This window comes from Myotis nattereri (genome assembly GCF_964212035.1).
Source record: "Myotis nattereri genome assembly, chromosome: 5".
Taxonomy (NCBI): Eukaryota; Metazoa; Chordata; class Mammalia; order Chiroptera; family Vespertilionidae; genus Myotis; species Myotis nattereri.
This window is the reverse complement of record NC_138080.1, coordinates 36,970,329-36,983,724: the sequence shown is the minus strand read 5'-3', so window position 1 is coordinate 36,983,724 and position 13,396 is coordinate 36,970,329. Positions and strand designations below refer to the sequence as shown.

General features: G+C 46.1%; 1 protein-coding gene across 1 annotated transcript in view; it reads right to left on the bottom strand.

The window, feature by feature from the left end:
- BLK (BLK proto-oncogene, Src family tyrosine kinase) overlaps positions 1 to 12,944 on the bottom strand; it is a 49,415-nt gene extending 36,471 nt beyond the window's left edge. Inside the window, exon 1 of the mRNA XM_081092896.1 lies at positions 12,845 to 12,944. The gene's annotated coding sequence lies outside the window, so the exon portion shown is untranslated. The remainder of the gene's footprint in view (positions 1 to 12,844) is intronic.
- Between the last annotated feature and the right edge of the window lie 452 nt (positions 12,945 to 13,396).

The following is a 13,396-nucleotide window of genomic DNA, read 5'->3' as shown; positions in this document are numbered from 1 at the left end:
GGACATTTGTACTTGCTTTTCCTTTGCCTAGAACATTCTTCCTCAGCTATTGCCAGCTCCTTTACCTCCTTCAGGCCTCCGCTCCAATGTCACTTGGTTAGCAGAGGGACGCTTCCTGACCTTTCAAAATCACACAGACCCAGCCATCCCAGGCACTTCACTCTGATTTATTTTACCCATAGTCCTGGCCCCCACCTGACACTCCAGGGTTACTGATTTGCTTAGCATCTGTCTTCTCCCTCTACTGGGTGAGCCCCTCGATGAGGACAGGCCTTGTTTTGTCCGTGATGTAACGCCAGTGCCCGTAGTAAAAGTACACAGATATTTTTGAATGAACGAATGGATGGCTCCTCTTCTAATATGACATTCATTCTAATTAATATCTATAGTGACAACTGACATGTCATCAAATTTGCTCCTTGCAACAGCCCTGTGAGGGTTGGGAGGGGAGGGTACTGAGCATCAGGGTTAGTAAATGATGTGTCCGGATGAAAACCCACCCTCACTTTAATCCATCACCCTTTCCCATCGTGGCCCAAACTATTGTTACCACTTTTCCCAGGTTCCCTGGATGGCAGGAAGAGTGTGGATTGTAAATCAGGATGAATACATTTAAGTCAATGCTCTGCCTCTCTGTATCTGGGAGCCACTGTGAGGAGCTCATCTTATGTGTAGCACTTTCTAAAAGTTATAAACCAGGTGCTAATGGTTCTGCTTCATCAAACCCCACACTTTCACTTTCTCCTCCACAATGTCTGCTTGGGCATGGCTGCAGGGCAGTTCCAGGACACCTATTGTGCATGCCTGAAGGCCCAGCATCATGGGGTGCTGTTCCCTGCTGCTTCTACAGAACAGGCACAATTTCCAGATCCCTGTTAAAGCCCTGGGAAGGCTTCCAAGGAGGTGTTTAGCTTCATGAGATTACAGAGGGTTTACATAAAATCTGCAAGTCTGAGAAATCTAGACCACCTCCATCTTTATCCCCACTTCCTTCCTTCTTTCTCTCCCTCCCTCCCTTCTTTTTTCCATTCCTCCTTCCCTTCCTTCCTTCCTTCCTTCCTTCCTTCCTTCCTTCCTTTCCTCCCCCCTTACACAGTTGAGTTTGCTAAATATTTATTTTCTTCTCTCCCACATCCATGGAGTTTTCTTGGGAAAATGTGAGAATATAGAGAGTGTACAAGACCTCCTAGATTCTCCTTCTTTCAGTAGACATTAACAAGTGTTTCCTGTGTATATCAGAGAGAAGGTCCCTTGGGAAGTGACAACAATAGAGCAGCAGCCACTCTTTGCTGTACCACACACAGGGGAGGTCTCTCTGCTCTGTGGTCTGAGGTTGTCCACCGAGGTGTCTGCCAAAATTCTTTTTCTTCTTTCTTTTTATTATGACCATCAGTAAGAAATACACTGTACACCACCAGATAGAACATTCCTAGGTGCACATGTGCACACCCACACCATAAAACAATGGTTCACAAAACATTTCTTTTTTCTTTCTTTCTTTTTTTTTTTTTTGTCAATCCTCACCCAAAGATATTTTTCCATTGATTTTTAGGGAGAGTAGAAGAGAGAGGGAAAGACAGAGAGAAACATTGATGTCAGAGAAACACATTGATTGATTGCCTCCTGCACAAGCCCTGACCAGGGGCCGGGCTGGGGAGGAGCCTGCGACCAAGGTATGTGCCCTTGATCAGAATCAAACCCAGGACCCTTTGGTTCGCAGGCTGATTGATGCTCTATCCACTGAGCCAAACCGACTAGGGCCACAAAACATTTCTTACCCTACCTCAAGCAACGAGTGCACTTACATATCTTCTCTGTCTTTTTAAAATTTACATTGTGTTAAAATACACTGAACATAAAATTTAGCATCTTAATTTTTTAAGTGTTCAATTCAGTAATGTTAAGTATCTTCACACTGTTGTGCAACCAATCTCCAGAACTTTGTCAGCTTGCAATATTGAAACTCCCTGCCCATTAAAGGAAAAACTCATTTTCCACTCTGCCACCCCCTGGCAACCACCATCCTACTTTCTGTCTCTATGAATTTGACTATTATAGATACTTCATATTAGGTGGAAACATTCAGAATTTGTCCCTTTGTGTCTGGCTTATTTCATTTAACAATGTCCTCAGGTTCATCCATGTGTGGTATGTGTTAGAACTTCCTTCCTCTTTTAAGGCTGAATAATATCCCATTGTAAGTGTGTGTAATAATTTGATTATCTATTATTTATTCGTTCTACCATGGCTAGTATTAATAACGCTGCTATGAAAATAGGTATACAAATAACTCTCTGAGACTTTGCTTTGAATTCTTTTGGATATTTATTACAGATTTTATCAGGTTAAGTATAATAAAATACCACAGCCACTGTGACCTATAAAAAATTCCAAATATTTCCCTCACAAAAGACAGGCCAATGAGTTAAACACTCTCCAAGGCACAGACTTCTCCAAGTTACGCTAAGCTGAAATCCAGCTGGGCCGGGAAGTGGGCTGCTCTGGCTGCCCACATTCTTGCTCATACAGAGCTCTGTTATACAATAAGGGATTCCTGGTCTGCCAGCTTACCATGTTTAAATAACCTGGAACTTGATAAATGCCCCCAACCTGTTCTGAGCACATCTACCCCTTTCTGGCTGTCCAGAGGGCACCTGAGCATCTTGTAATGTCTGAAGGGCATCATTGGATTACTCATGGTGCAATGTTGGGTGAGTCACTTCACCTCATTGCTTCTGTCCCCTCGTCTGTAAGGTGTGGGCTTTGGATGGATGGTCTCCAGGTGACCCCCAGCTCTCCCTTGATTCCATGCAGATTTATGGGGGCACAGAGGAACAGCAGAGTCTCAGTGGGAACCTGGACTCGCTGAGCTGCAGAGAATGAGGATGGGACATGGATATGGGTCTTGGAGTTGGTCCTGTCCCTGCATTCTCATTACCCAAAGGGGCCCGAGGCAGTGACATGGAGATCCTATTAGGAGCGACTCTCTGGTTTCTCTTCTCCTCTTGGCTCCCTCTCTGCCTTCTTCATGGTCCGTGCATCACCGGTCTTCATTTCTGCCACCCTCAGCCTCGTTCCCCTGCCTTTGCCATCTTCACCTCCAAACCCAGTGGCACACACTTTGAAATGGGAGGTCCTGGTTCCTGAGCCAACCACACAGTATCATCAGCAGCCTCAGCCAGGCCCAGCACTCTGCACTCTGGGACTCAAGTACATTCTGCTGGGATTCGATGCCGGAGGCTAATCCAGGCAGGGGCCATGGAGGTGAGGGATCAGGTAAATTGTGATAAACCATGGAAATAAAAATTCTATCTGGAGCCAAAAAGTTTTTTGAGAGAACCTTGCTTCAGCCTTTTTTGAACAAATATTTTTTTTTGAAAGACAATCATGTTATGTTGCCCCCAAAACCTTGAAAATGAATAATCTGAACTTATCTATAAGATGAGGCAAAGGCACAAAAACCAAATGAAAGGAAGTCGCTGAATGATTTTCTATTGAACAAGATGGTATATAGGCTGTACTTAGAAGGGTACCTTCACACACAGTAAGCACCCAGTGTCAGTTATTATTATTACAGCATGGCATAGTGACACATTATAGCAATAACCCCAAACCATCAGGAAACAAGTGCTGGCCCACAGTATTTCTTACCACCCCAGCCATGGGATATTGGGCCTTTTGTTTAAAGTTTGCCTTCTGAATTAGGCTCCTTGTGAGAGCCTCAAGGGGAGGAACTACTTGTTTTTTTCAGGGCCCATCTCAGCATTTGAAACATCAGCGTTGCAATAAATCTTTCTCTTTTGAATGAATGAACAAACAAATCAATCAATCAATTGGGGAAAACCTGAACATAAATAAATGCCTACTTATTCACCTCCCCTCATTAACCCACTGTCATAACGAGTAAACAGATGAATTTACTAAGACAACAGTAGACAGATGTCATTTATACCAAAGCTGGTGTTATTCTATATCCTGATTATTGATTGTTAGTCAAAACTTTGGGCCCAACAAGACACATTGACCTAATGTTTAATGCATTACATCTAAGAAGCCCAAGATGAAATTAAAATTTAGTCTTTTGTTGCAGGTTTATTTCCCATATTTCAGAAAGCCCTTTCCCTTTAAGGGCTGCCAGTGTTCATTAGTAATAAGGGGTTAATTTGGCAGAGATTTTCAGAGGAAACAAGTAGACATGAAATGGAATTATGCCCATCTTCTTTGCCTCCAGGTATACAGGCTGGAGTTTTAAAAGATGTAGGAAAGGATTACTAAGAGAGAAGGGAATCAAACATATGTAGATAGCCAACATCACTCAGTGGAGCTAAGTAGTTTGTTGTTAATAAAAACATATGTTTGAAAAGGCCCAATGGTATTTAGGAAATTGTGGGCTGAAGTCTCCCACCCATTGGGTTTGGTCTCTTGAATTTCAATCTTACTTTGTCTCCTTAAGCCTTGAGTGATAACATTTCAGTTTGATACACACAGTTCACCTCCTATGGTTAAGGGTTGCAGCAGGAGAGAACAGTTAACCAACCACAAATATTTCTGTGTCAGCCCGACTCCTTGGAGAGAAATGCAAGGCTCTGAAAGATGCCAAAACATTTCCTTTAGTCAAGAACCATGGGTGGCCTTAGTCATGGCAGAATCTCTCAAACACATCAGCAATGACCTTTGGTTAAAGAAGTAAAAATAGAAGCACCTCTCTTAACCAAAAGGTACCTTGGCATAACGAGTATGCACACCCAGGCTCGGCAGCGAGGCAGACTTGTGTTCAAATCCAGGGCTCCCCCCGTGCCAGCCGTGTACCCTTAGAAGTGCTTCTGAGCCTCAGTTTCCTCATCTTTCAGTTGGGGATAATATGTTCCCCAACTCACCGGTGGGCCCTGTATGTAGACACGCATCTTTAGGACTCTTTCATTTTAATCCCAGGCTCCCAAAAATGGGGGGTGGGGAGTCAGGGAGGAGAGAGAGAGAGAGAGAGAGAGAGAGAGAGAGAGAGAGAGAGAGGTGATAGATAGATAGATAGATAGGTGATAGATAGATAGATAGATAATAGATAGATGATAGATAGATAGATAGACAGATAGATAGATGATAGATGATAGATAGATAGATAGATAGATAGATAGATAGATAGATAGGTGATAGATAGATAGATAGATAGATAGATAGATAGATAGATAATAGATAGATAGATGATAGATAGATAGATAGATAGATAGATAGATAGATAGATAGACAGATAGATAGATGATAGATGATAGATAGATAGATAGGTGATAGATAGATAGATAATAGATAGATAGATGATAGATATAGATAGATAGATAGATAGATAGATAGATAGATAGATAGATCAGCAGTTGTTTTTCAAAACATTTTGGGGCCACAGCCTGCTTTGAGAATCTGCTGAGATTACAGACACTCTCCCCAGAAAATACACTTATGCACATACATGTCGAATTTTGTGCCGTTTCAGGACCCCTTCCTGCCCACAACGATTCACGGACCTCTGATTAAGAGCTTTGGTTGAAACTATGGGACAAATGAGGCCAAACCCTTGGGTTTTGTTTCCTTATGAGTCATTTCATTTCACGGAGAGGAAAGTCTGTTCTCCGGCCAAAGACCACATCAGTAATCCTGGCCAGTGAACATAGCTGCTGACACAAGGGAACTAGATGGGAGGAGATGAAAACTCCGGCACTGTCACCCTGCAATTCCAAGTCCACCCCCAAACAAGCATTCTGTCTCCCTATGTCATTGTCATTCCTTGAAGGGATTAGGAAAGAATAGTCTTCAGTTGCACCGTGATGTTCAGAACACCTCTGCCGGCTACATGGCATTTTGTTTAAATCATAGTCCTCTCTAGTGTTTAAAAAAGGGGAAGTGACTAAACGTCTATTTGAAATGGTGAAATAGAGTTATACAATGAAATATTATTGCCGCCTCAGAAATGATCATTGTGAAGACGTGTAGCTGTGGGAAAGATGTCTATGTCCTGATGAAAAAAACAAAGGAAGAAAGAAAGAAAAAAAAAAAAGCAGACTCCGAAGTCATCTATCTTTCAAGTTTCCAGCGATGAAAAAAAATGCATCATGTGAACCAAGACAAGCAACTTTTGGGTAAAAAATGTGAAGTTGGTGGAATTATTGATGGCTTGTATCTGTTTTCACAAGATGTTTTGGTATTATATAATTTTTACAAAGTAAGGAAAGAAATGCTATAGTTGTACAAAATCCGCCTGCTCTTCCAAGTTCTGCGGCCCATCGCCTGCCTCTTGGCAGCCCAGATCTTCGCTTGCCTCTGGAGCAGCTGAGAGCAGCTTGGGCCTCGCAGACATGGTCAGAGACCTGCATACCCAGCCCAACACAAACCCCGAATCTGCAGTGATGGCGCCTCCACTGTTCCCAGCATCCGCCGGGTTTCCAGCAGACCCTGCACAGTGCAGGCCCTCTGAGTTTCAGGTTCATCCCCCCCACAAGTAGGCTGGTGCACAGAGTCAGAAGTAAATGACTTGTCCAGAGCCCAAACCCGGTCCTGATGGGAAGGCGTTAGAATCGCTCCAAAGCCACAGCCTGAGGCCTGGCTGCCTTTTGCTGACACTGGAAACAGATGCGGTAGCCCCACGGGGTCCCCTTGGGTGCTGGGAGGTTAGCTACTCTCATGACAGCCACCCAGAGAAAATTACAGAAAGCTTCCTGCAGTGTCACCCACAGGAGGGGCAGCAGCTTCATCCATCAGGAGGCTGCTTGACCTTCCTACGGGTCACGATCAGCGCACCGGTCATCAGTATAAGCCTCCTAAGTAATAGCAGTGCAGCTCTGACTTCAAGGCCTGGCTCACTCCCCTCAGGCCAAGCCCCTAACCGCCTCCCTCACATGTGGGCTCTGGCACCTGCAGCTGGGTTGGGGGGTAAGGGGGGGGGGTATGAATAGTAAGAGCAAGGGTCGGCCCACATCCTGCACATGTCACATTTCCTTCCCAAAGCGCTCAGCGGACAGACACAGGGCTGCTCTGTTTCCTGTGAAAATCCTCCCTCTGCAGCTCCTTGTCTGATGGCCCAAGAGCGGGCAGGACCTGTGTGACAGCCCCATCACAGACCCATTGGGGTGGGAAGGGTGGCTGGACATGTCTGACTTCAGAGAGACTCACATTTCTGTACCTGCACAAGTCTGGCTTACCACGCATGTCACAATAAGTAATGGCCAACCACTGACAGTTCCAGGGCCAGGAAGCCACAAGGCAGGAGGTGTTCAGAGGAGAACTGATGCCAAAGGGTGGACAGATGTGGAAGCAATGGAGTAATGAAAGGCGCCAGCAAGGAGGCTGAGCGCGTGGGCACAGGAATGATGCCCATTGAGAAAGGGTAAGGGAAGTTGGCAGGTAGGGACCCGGCCCACGATGAGGCAGGCCTCATCTGGAGGGCTGTTTCTTCAGGCCAGATCGCGCCAGGTGCCCACTGGAGGAACAGCAACTTCCACGGGCAGAGGTTTCCCAGATGTTGTGTGAACATGTCCTGAGCTCCTCCGTCTGGCTCTCCATTCCCACAAAGTTGTTGTGCTCATGTCTGCAAACTGGGGAGGACTTCACAGCATATGTGCAGCGCTCACCTCGGTGCGGGCGATGAGCTTCCCTTGCCTTTTTATTTTTTTATTTTTTTTTTAAAATATATTTTATTGATTTTTTACAGAGAGGAAGGGAGAGAGATAGAGAGTTAGAAACATCGATGAGAGAGAAACATCGATCAGCCGCCTCCTGCACATCCCCCACTGGGGAAGTGCCTGCAACCCAGGTACATGCCCTTGACCGGAATCGAACCTGGGACCTTTCAGTCTGCAGGCCGACGCTCTATCCACTGAGCCAAACCGGCTTTGGCATTCCCTTGCCTTTTTAAAGTGCTCGAATCAGTGATCCATACACAGTGAGCAAATAATAGACCGACTAACGAAGAGGTCAGAGCACTGGTTTCGGAGTCACACAGACCTGAGTCTGCATCTGGGTGGTTCCTGGGGTCATCATAGGGCTGTTGTGGGGATCACGTGAACTGTGTGCACAAAGCACCTGGCACATTTTTTGGCACTCAAGTACTGGCAGCTACTGTGGACTCTTCAATTTCAGCTCACCTAATAATTAGGGCTTCTCGGTTTAATTCTTATAACCCTGTGATGTGCTGTTATCCTTCCTATCTAATAGTAGACAAAGATGGTAATTGACCATACCTTTGCTACGCCTCCCATTGGCTAATCAGTGAGATATGAGAATTAACCGCCAAAAAAGATGGCGGTTAATTTGCATACATAGGCACGAAGTGGTGGAGCGAAGACTGAAGGTGGCTCCGGCCGGAGAGAAGGCCTGGGTCCCGGGTGCTGGAGGAAAACCAGTGCCGGCAGCCAGGGGGAGAGAAAGCCTATTGCATGAATCTTTTCGTAATCTGCCTGAGATAGGTAAGGCTGCCAGTATAGAGTGAGGTCAAACTATTGTTATGTAATGAAGACATTTGTTGGTTTGCCCAAGGTCACACAGCCAGAAAGTGTCAGGACTCAACCTTGAACTCAGACCCTCTCTGGTCACAAGGCTGAGTGTCCAACATCTATGCTATAGGGCCTCTCAGGCTGCCTTGTCTTACTCCTATGCCCAAATTCTTCCTACTTTCTTTTCTGCACAACACACTGAGAGAGAAAATTAAATTATTCTTAGTAAATATTGGACTTGGTGATTCCAAATATTTTTGGGTTGACGAATCCTTTGGGGAATCTGATGAAAGCCATAAGCACTCTTGGCAGAAAGGTGTGCATGTCCAGAAAAGCTCACATTCATGTTCAGGACTTCATAGGACCCATGAAATTCACCAGGGGTCCACGGTCATGGAAGTCAGAACTCCTGACTTAATTCATTAAGCACAGATCATCTCATACCCTTGCAGATACCACATAAACATACACTAACATTCCCTGAACTTGAGCGACACTGCGAGTCAGGACCTTCTTAACTTTTGTGCCACTGGTGTCTTGCTTGCCTCAACCTGGTCCTGGTCCAGCAGCCCAGGTATCAAGGTGTGCAGAGGCCAGCGATGACAAGTCACCCAAGAGAACCACCATGGTTTTGGAAGTAAGCATGAACCACACAGTGGGCCATGGGGAGTGGAGGTCACGTGGGGGCAGCAGTGCCCATGGCAGAGGCTCTTGTATGTCTCAGTCTCTGTGCTATGATCATCTTGCTCAATTTAGTTCTCACATCTGGGCTTGGAGCTAGATGCAACTGTTCCCATTTCACAGAGAGCTAGGTCATTTGCTCACACTCCCCCAGGTGGCAAGTGGCAGAGCCAGGTCCTAGTGTAGAGCTGGCTGGCCCCAGGCCCAGCACCTTCGCCTGGCCCACATGGCCATCTCCTTCTGCAAGGGCCCCTGTTAAAATCCCCATGTGGCGATGGCACTGGAGCTCATTGGGCCTAAGCGCGATCATTAACTCTTATATGCTTTTGCTCCTTCAAGCCTTTTTCTGTCTTAATCTTCACTTGCGTTCAAGAATTTGTCCTTTGATTCTTTCACTCAAGAACCATTTCACAGGGTATCCACCCTGTGCTGGCACTATTCTGGGTGCTGGGACCTGAAGGGAGGACTTGGTCTCTGCCCTGGAGGAGCTCAGGCCCAGTGGGAAGAACTTGGGCATAAAATAAAACAAAATAACCCACCAGCAGATCTGAAAACAAAGAGCCCTAAGCATTGCAGAAGGTTCTTGGGGACACAGGGATGGATTTGGGAACTGGTGACAGAAGAGAAGACATTGGTGCTGGTCCCTAGAATGAGAACAAGTGGGGTTTGCCTGCATGAGGAAGTGGGGAGGGGACCCCAGGCAGAGGGGCCAGCAGGAGCACCAGCTGGAGCATTCTAGAAGCAGCCTTGTGGCTGGTGTAGTCAAAGCGTACAGGTTGGCAGTGTGGGGAGCAGGAGAAGCGACAAGAAAGGTAGTTTAGGCCCAGTGGCAATCACCACTCTTTAGTTCTGATCTTCATCTAAGTGTGATTTTCATCTACGTGCTGTCTTCCTGTGGTTTCATAATTCTTTCTTCTTTCTCTCCTGCTTCCAAAGCATTTCTGTAATCTGGTTGAGACATCACTTTTGCACAAGGGCACACCTGTTCTTCTGTGTCTGTGGTGTGTGTGTGTGTGTGTGTGTGTATGTGTTTGGGGGTGGGGGTGCCAAGCTTCTCTGCCTCCCCATCACCTATCAACACACCCGAACCTCAAAAGCAAGGATGTTGGTCCCTGGTGGTCTCATCTGGCTGCTGCAGATTCTAGGGCAGCAGAGTGGGTTCCCAAGGCCAGGTTGTCACTCAAGCAGGAACTGGCCCTTGGAGTCCCACTTTAGGCCCCTAAGGCCACAGCTCCACTCAAAGGGAGTGTTTCCCGGAACAGCTCCCAATGGCTTGGCTGGCCACAGATTCCGTAGGGATGACTGAGCCCGGAGGACAGCAAGCAGATCCCATCCAGGTATTCTGTGCAGGGTCTGGGCCCCCATTTGCCTCCATTCTTGGTCTTCCGCTTCCTAACTGGAGAGGGGTCAGGCTTGGGCAGCTGGGCAAGCACTTGGAGGCCTGGGAGCCTGATCCCGCCCCGTGAGCTCTGCTGGGCCGATAAAGGGAGGGGTACTTGACTAAAACCCCTGACACAGACTGAGGGCTCAAGATATGTGTGCTGACTGAGAAAAGAAATGACGTGAGAAATACTATCAAGAGAGGGAAATACAGAGCTTTCCTGGAATAAGGTGCGGGTTGGGAGAGAGAATGGTAGGCAACGCTAAAGGTCTGCTATATTCCAGAATGTTCAGAGATAATGGGGACCACTGGGCCATAGATGCCAGTTTTCCCAAGTACGTTCGGATTTTGACCCCTTCTGAGGCAGGATAAGTATAAATTTTTTGGCTCTTTAATTTAGAACAATTTTAGGTTTATGAATAAATTACAAAGATAATATAGAGACTACCCATATACCCTTCATTCAGCTTCCCCTAATGTTAACATTTTACCTCACCATGGTACATTTGCCAGAACTAAGAAATTCACATTGGTACAATGACATCAATTAAAATATTAGACTTCAGTTAGATCTCACCTATTTTTCACTAATGACTTTTTTGTGTATGTTGTTCCAGAATTCAATTGAATCCAGGATGTGAGCTCTGGATTTAGTTGTCCTGTCTCCTTACTCTCCTCTGATGTGTGACAGTTTCCCCATCTTTCCTCATCTTTCATGACCTTGACACACTTGAAGGTCAAGTGGTCTGTAGGCTGTCCTTCCGTTTGGGTTTGTCTGATGTTTCTTCCTGACTAGACTGGGGTTATGCATTGGGGGGGAAAATAGCACAAAGGTGAAGTATTTTTTTCCAAGTATCATAGCAGAAGTTACACAAGATATGACTTAGCCTCAAGACATTAACCTTGATCGCCTGGCTAAGGTGGTGTCTGCCCGGATTCACCTCTATAGAGTTTCTCTTTCCCCCTTTCCATCTTTACTTCCAGTCCTCACTCAAGGTGCGGGGAATACAGCTTCTCTCAAGGACAGAGGAGTGTCTACAACATATCTCTTATGCAGAACTCTCCTCTATAACTATGGAAGAACAATGATAGCGATTCTTTAGTTCCTTGGTAATGTGGATAGTTGAGAGTGAAAGCAGTGGCCAATTAGAAAATGACTGGAAAATCTGTCAAAACCCCAGACTTCTAAAAAAATCTTCAGGATGTTGTAATCAACCGTTCTTTCCTTTCCACAGCTGGCCAAATAGATCTCTTAGCCAAAAAGGTCATCATTAAACCTATTTCACCACCCTGCCCCCAATGGCTTAAAAATGGAAAACCTTTTTCTAAAACAAACAAAGCAAAAGCATCAGCCAAGCATTTACCTGGAGCCATACATCATTCTAGCCTCTATCAGCTCTGCCCTGGAGATGTCATTACCTCTAATACAGAGAGGCTGAGTCACTTGCTTGGAGCCACCCCCTGCCCCAACTGACACATGTGTGCCCACCCGTATCCCCAGCCCTCAGACTTGTCCGTTTTCCACTATGGCATATTCACTGTCTTTTCCAGTTTAAAAAGCCTAAGAAACAGAATCTACCTGGAATGGATGAGCTTTAATAAATAAAAAACTCTCTAAAATTAAAACGAAATGCCCTACCCAGTTTGGCTCAGTGGATTGAGCGTCAGCCTGAGGACTGAAAGGTCCCAGGTTCGATTCTGATCAAGGGCACATGCCTGGGTTTCGGGGCTTGATCCGCAGTCGGGGCTGTGCAGGAAGCAACCAATCAATGATTCTCTCTCATCATTGATGTTTTTATCTCTCTCTCCCTCACTGAAATCAATAAAAAAATATACATTTTTTTTTAATTTCAGTATATTGTGATTTTTTATTTTCTTTTTTTTAAAATATATTTTATTGATTTTTTACAGAGAGTAAGGGAGAGAGATAGAGAGTTAGAAACATTGATGAGAGAGAAACATCGATCAGCTGCCTCCTGCACATCTCCTGCTGGGGATGTGCCGCAACCCAGGTACATGCCCTTGACCGGAATCGAACCCGGGACCCTTCAGTCCGCAGGCCGACGCTCTATCCACTGAGCCAAACCGGTTTCAGCTGAAATCAATAAAAATATATTAAAAATTAAATTAAATTAAAACGAACCAACAGTGGAACATTGGTGTGGCTCATCATATTAATATCTTTCTCTCCATCTATAACATCCATAGCGCCGCTCCTGCCTGCTTTCTCAACCACGGGCCTCGGAGCACTGGTTGCACAGTTTAAGGAAATGAGATGGTCTAGAAGGCAGAAGATGCAGAGTCTTACCTTGGCAATGCTCAGTGGCTTGTCACCATAGCTCTTCAAATCCCAGCATCCTTGTGGTTTAGCAGCCTTCTAACCACATCCAGCAACGCCTGATGCAATCCTAAAGGAAAAGCCCATCTCAGCGGTCTCAATCAGTTCACGCAGCTCGTGGCTTCCTGACGATGGCAAGCACCCGGCAGAGGTGGCAGGCTCTCCGGTCTGTGGTCAGAGCTGCACCAGCCCCCCCAAGGAGCCCCGCCCCTGCTGAGCACTTTGAAAGCTTCCATGGGCTCACTGGGTCCAATGGGCGCTTCTGCCCCAGAACAGGCCAGGAGGCAGGCCCGGGAGCAGCTGGTCTTTCTCTGGCCCTGGGCCACATTGGTCACAACACCCCTGTGCCACCAGAAAGTTTTCTCATGGGGTTTTGGTTTACCAACATGGGCAGTGCTTTTCCTACATGAGCCTAGCAGAGTTAGTAAAACTTCCAGATAATTCTATCAGGTATTTTTTCCGTGTTGCAGCACTGGGATCTGCTACCTGGTGCCACCTGTGTGAGCTGGTGCCACAGTTCTC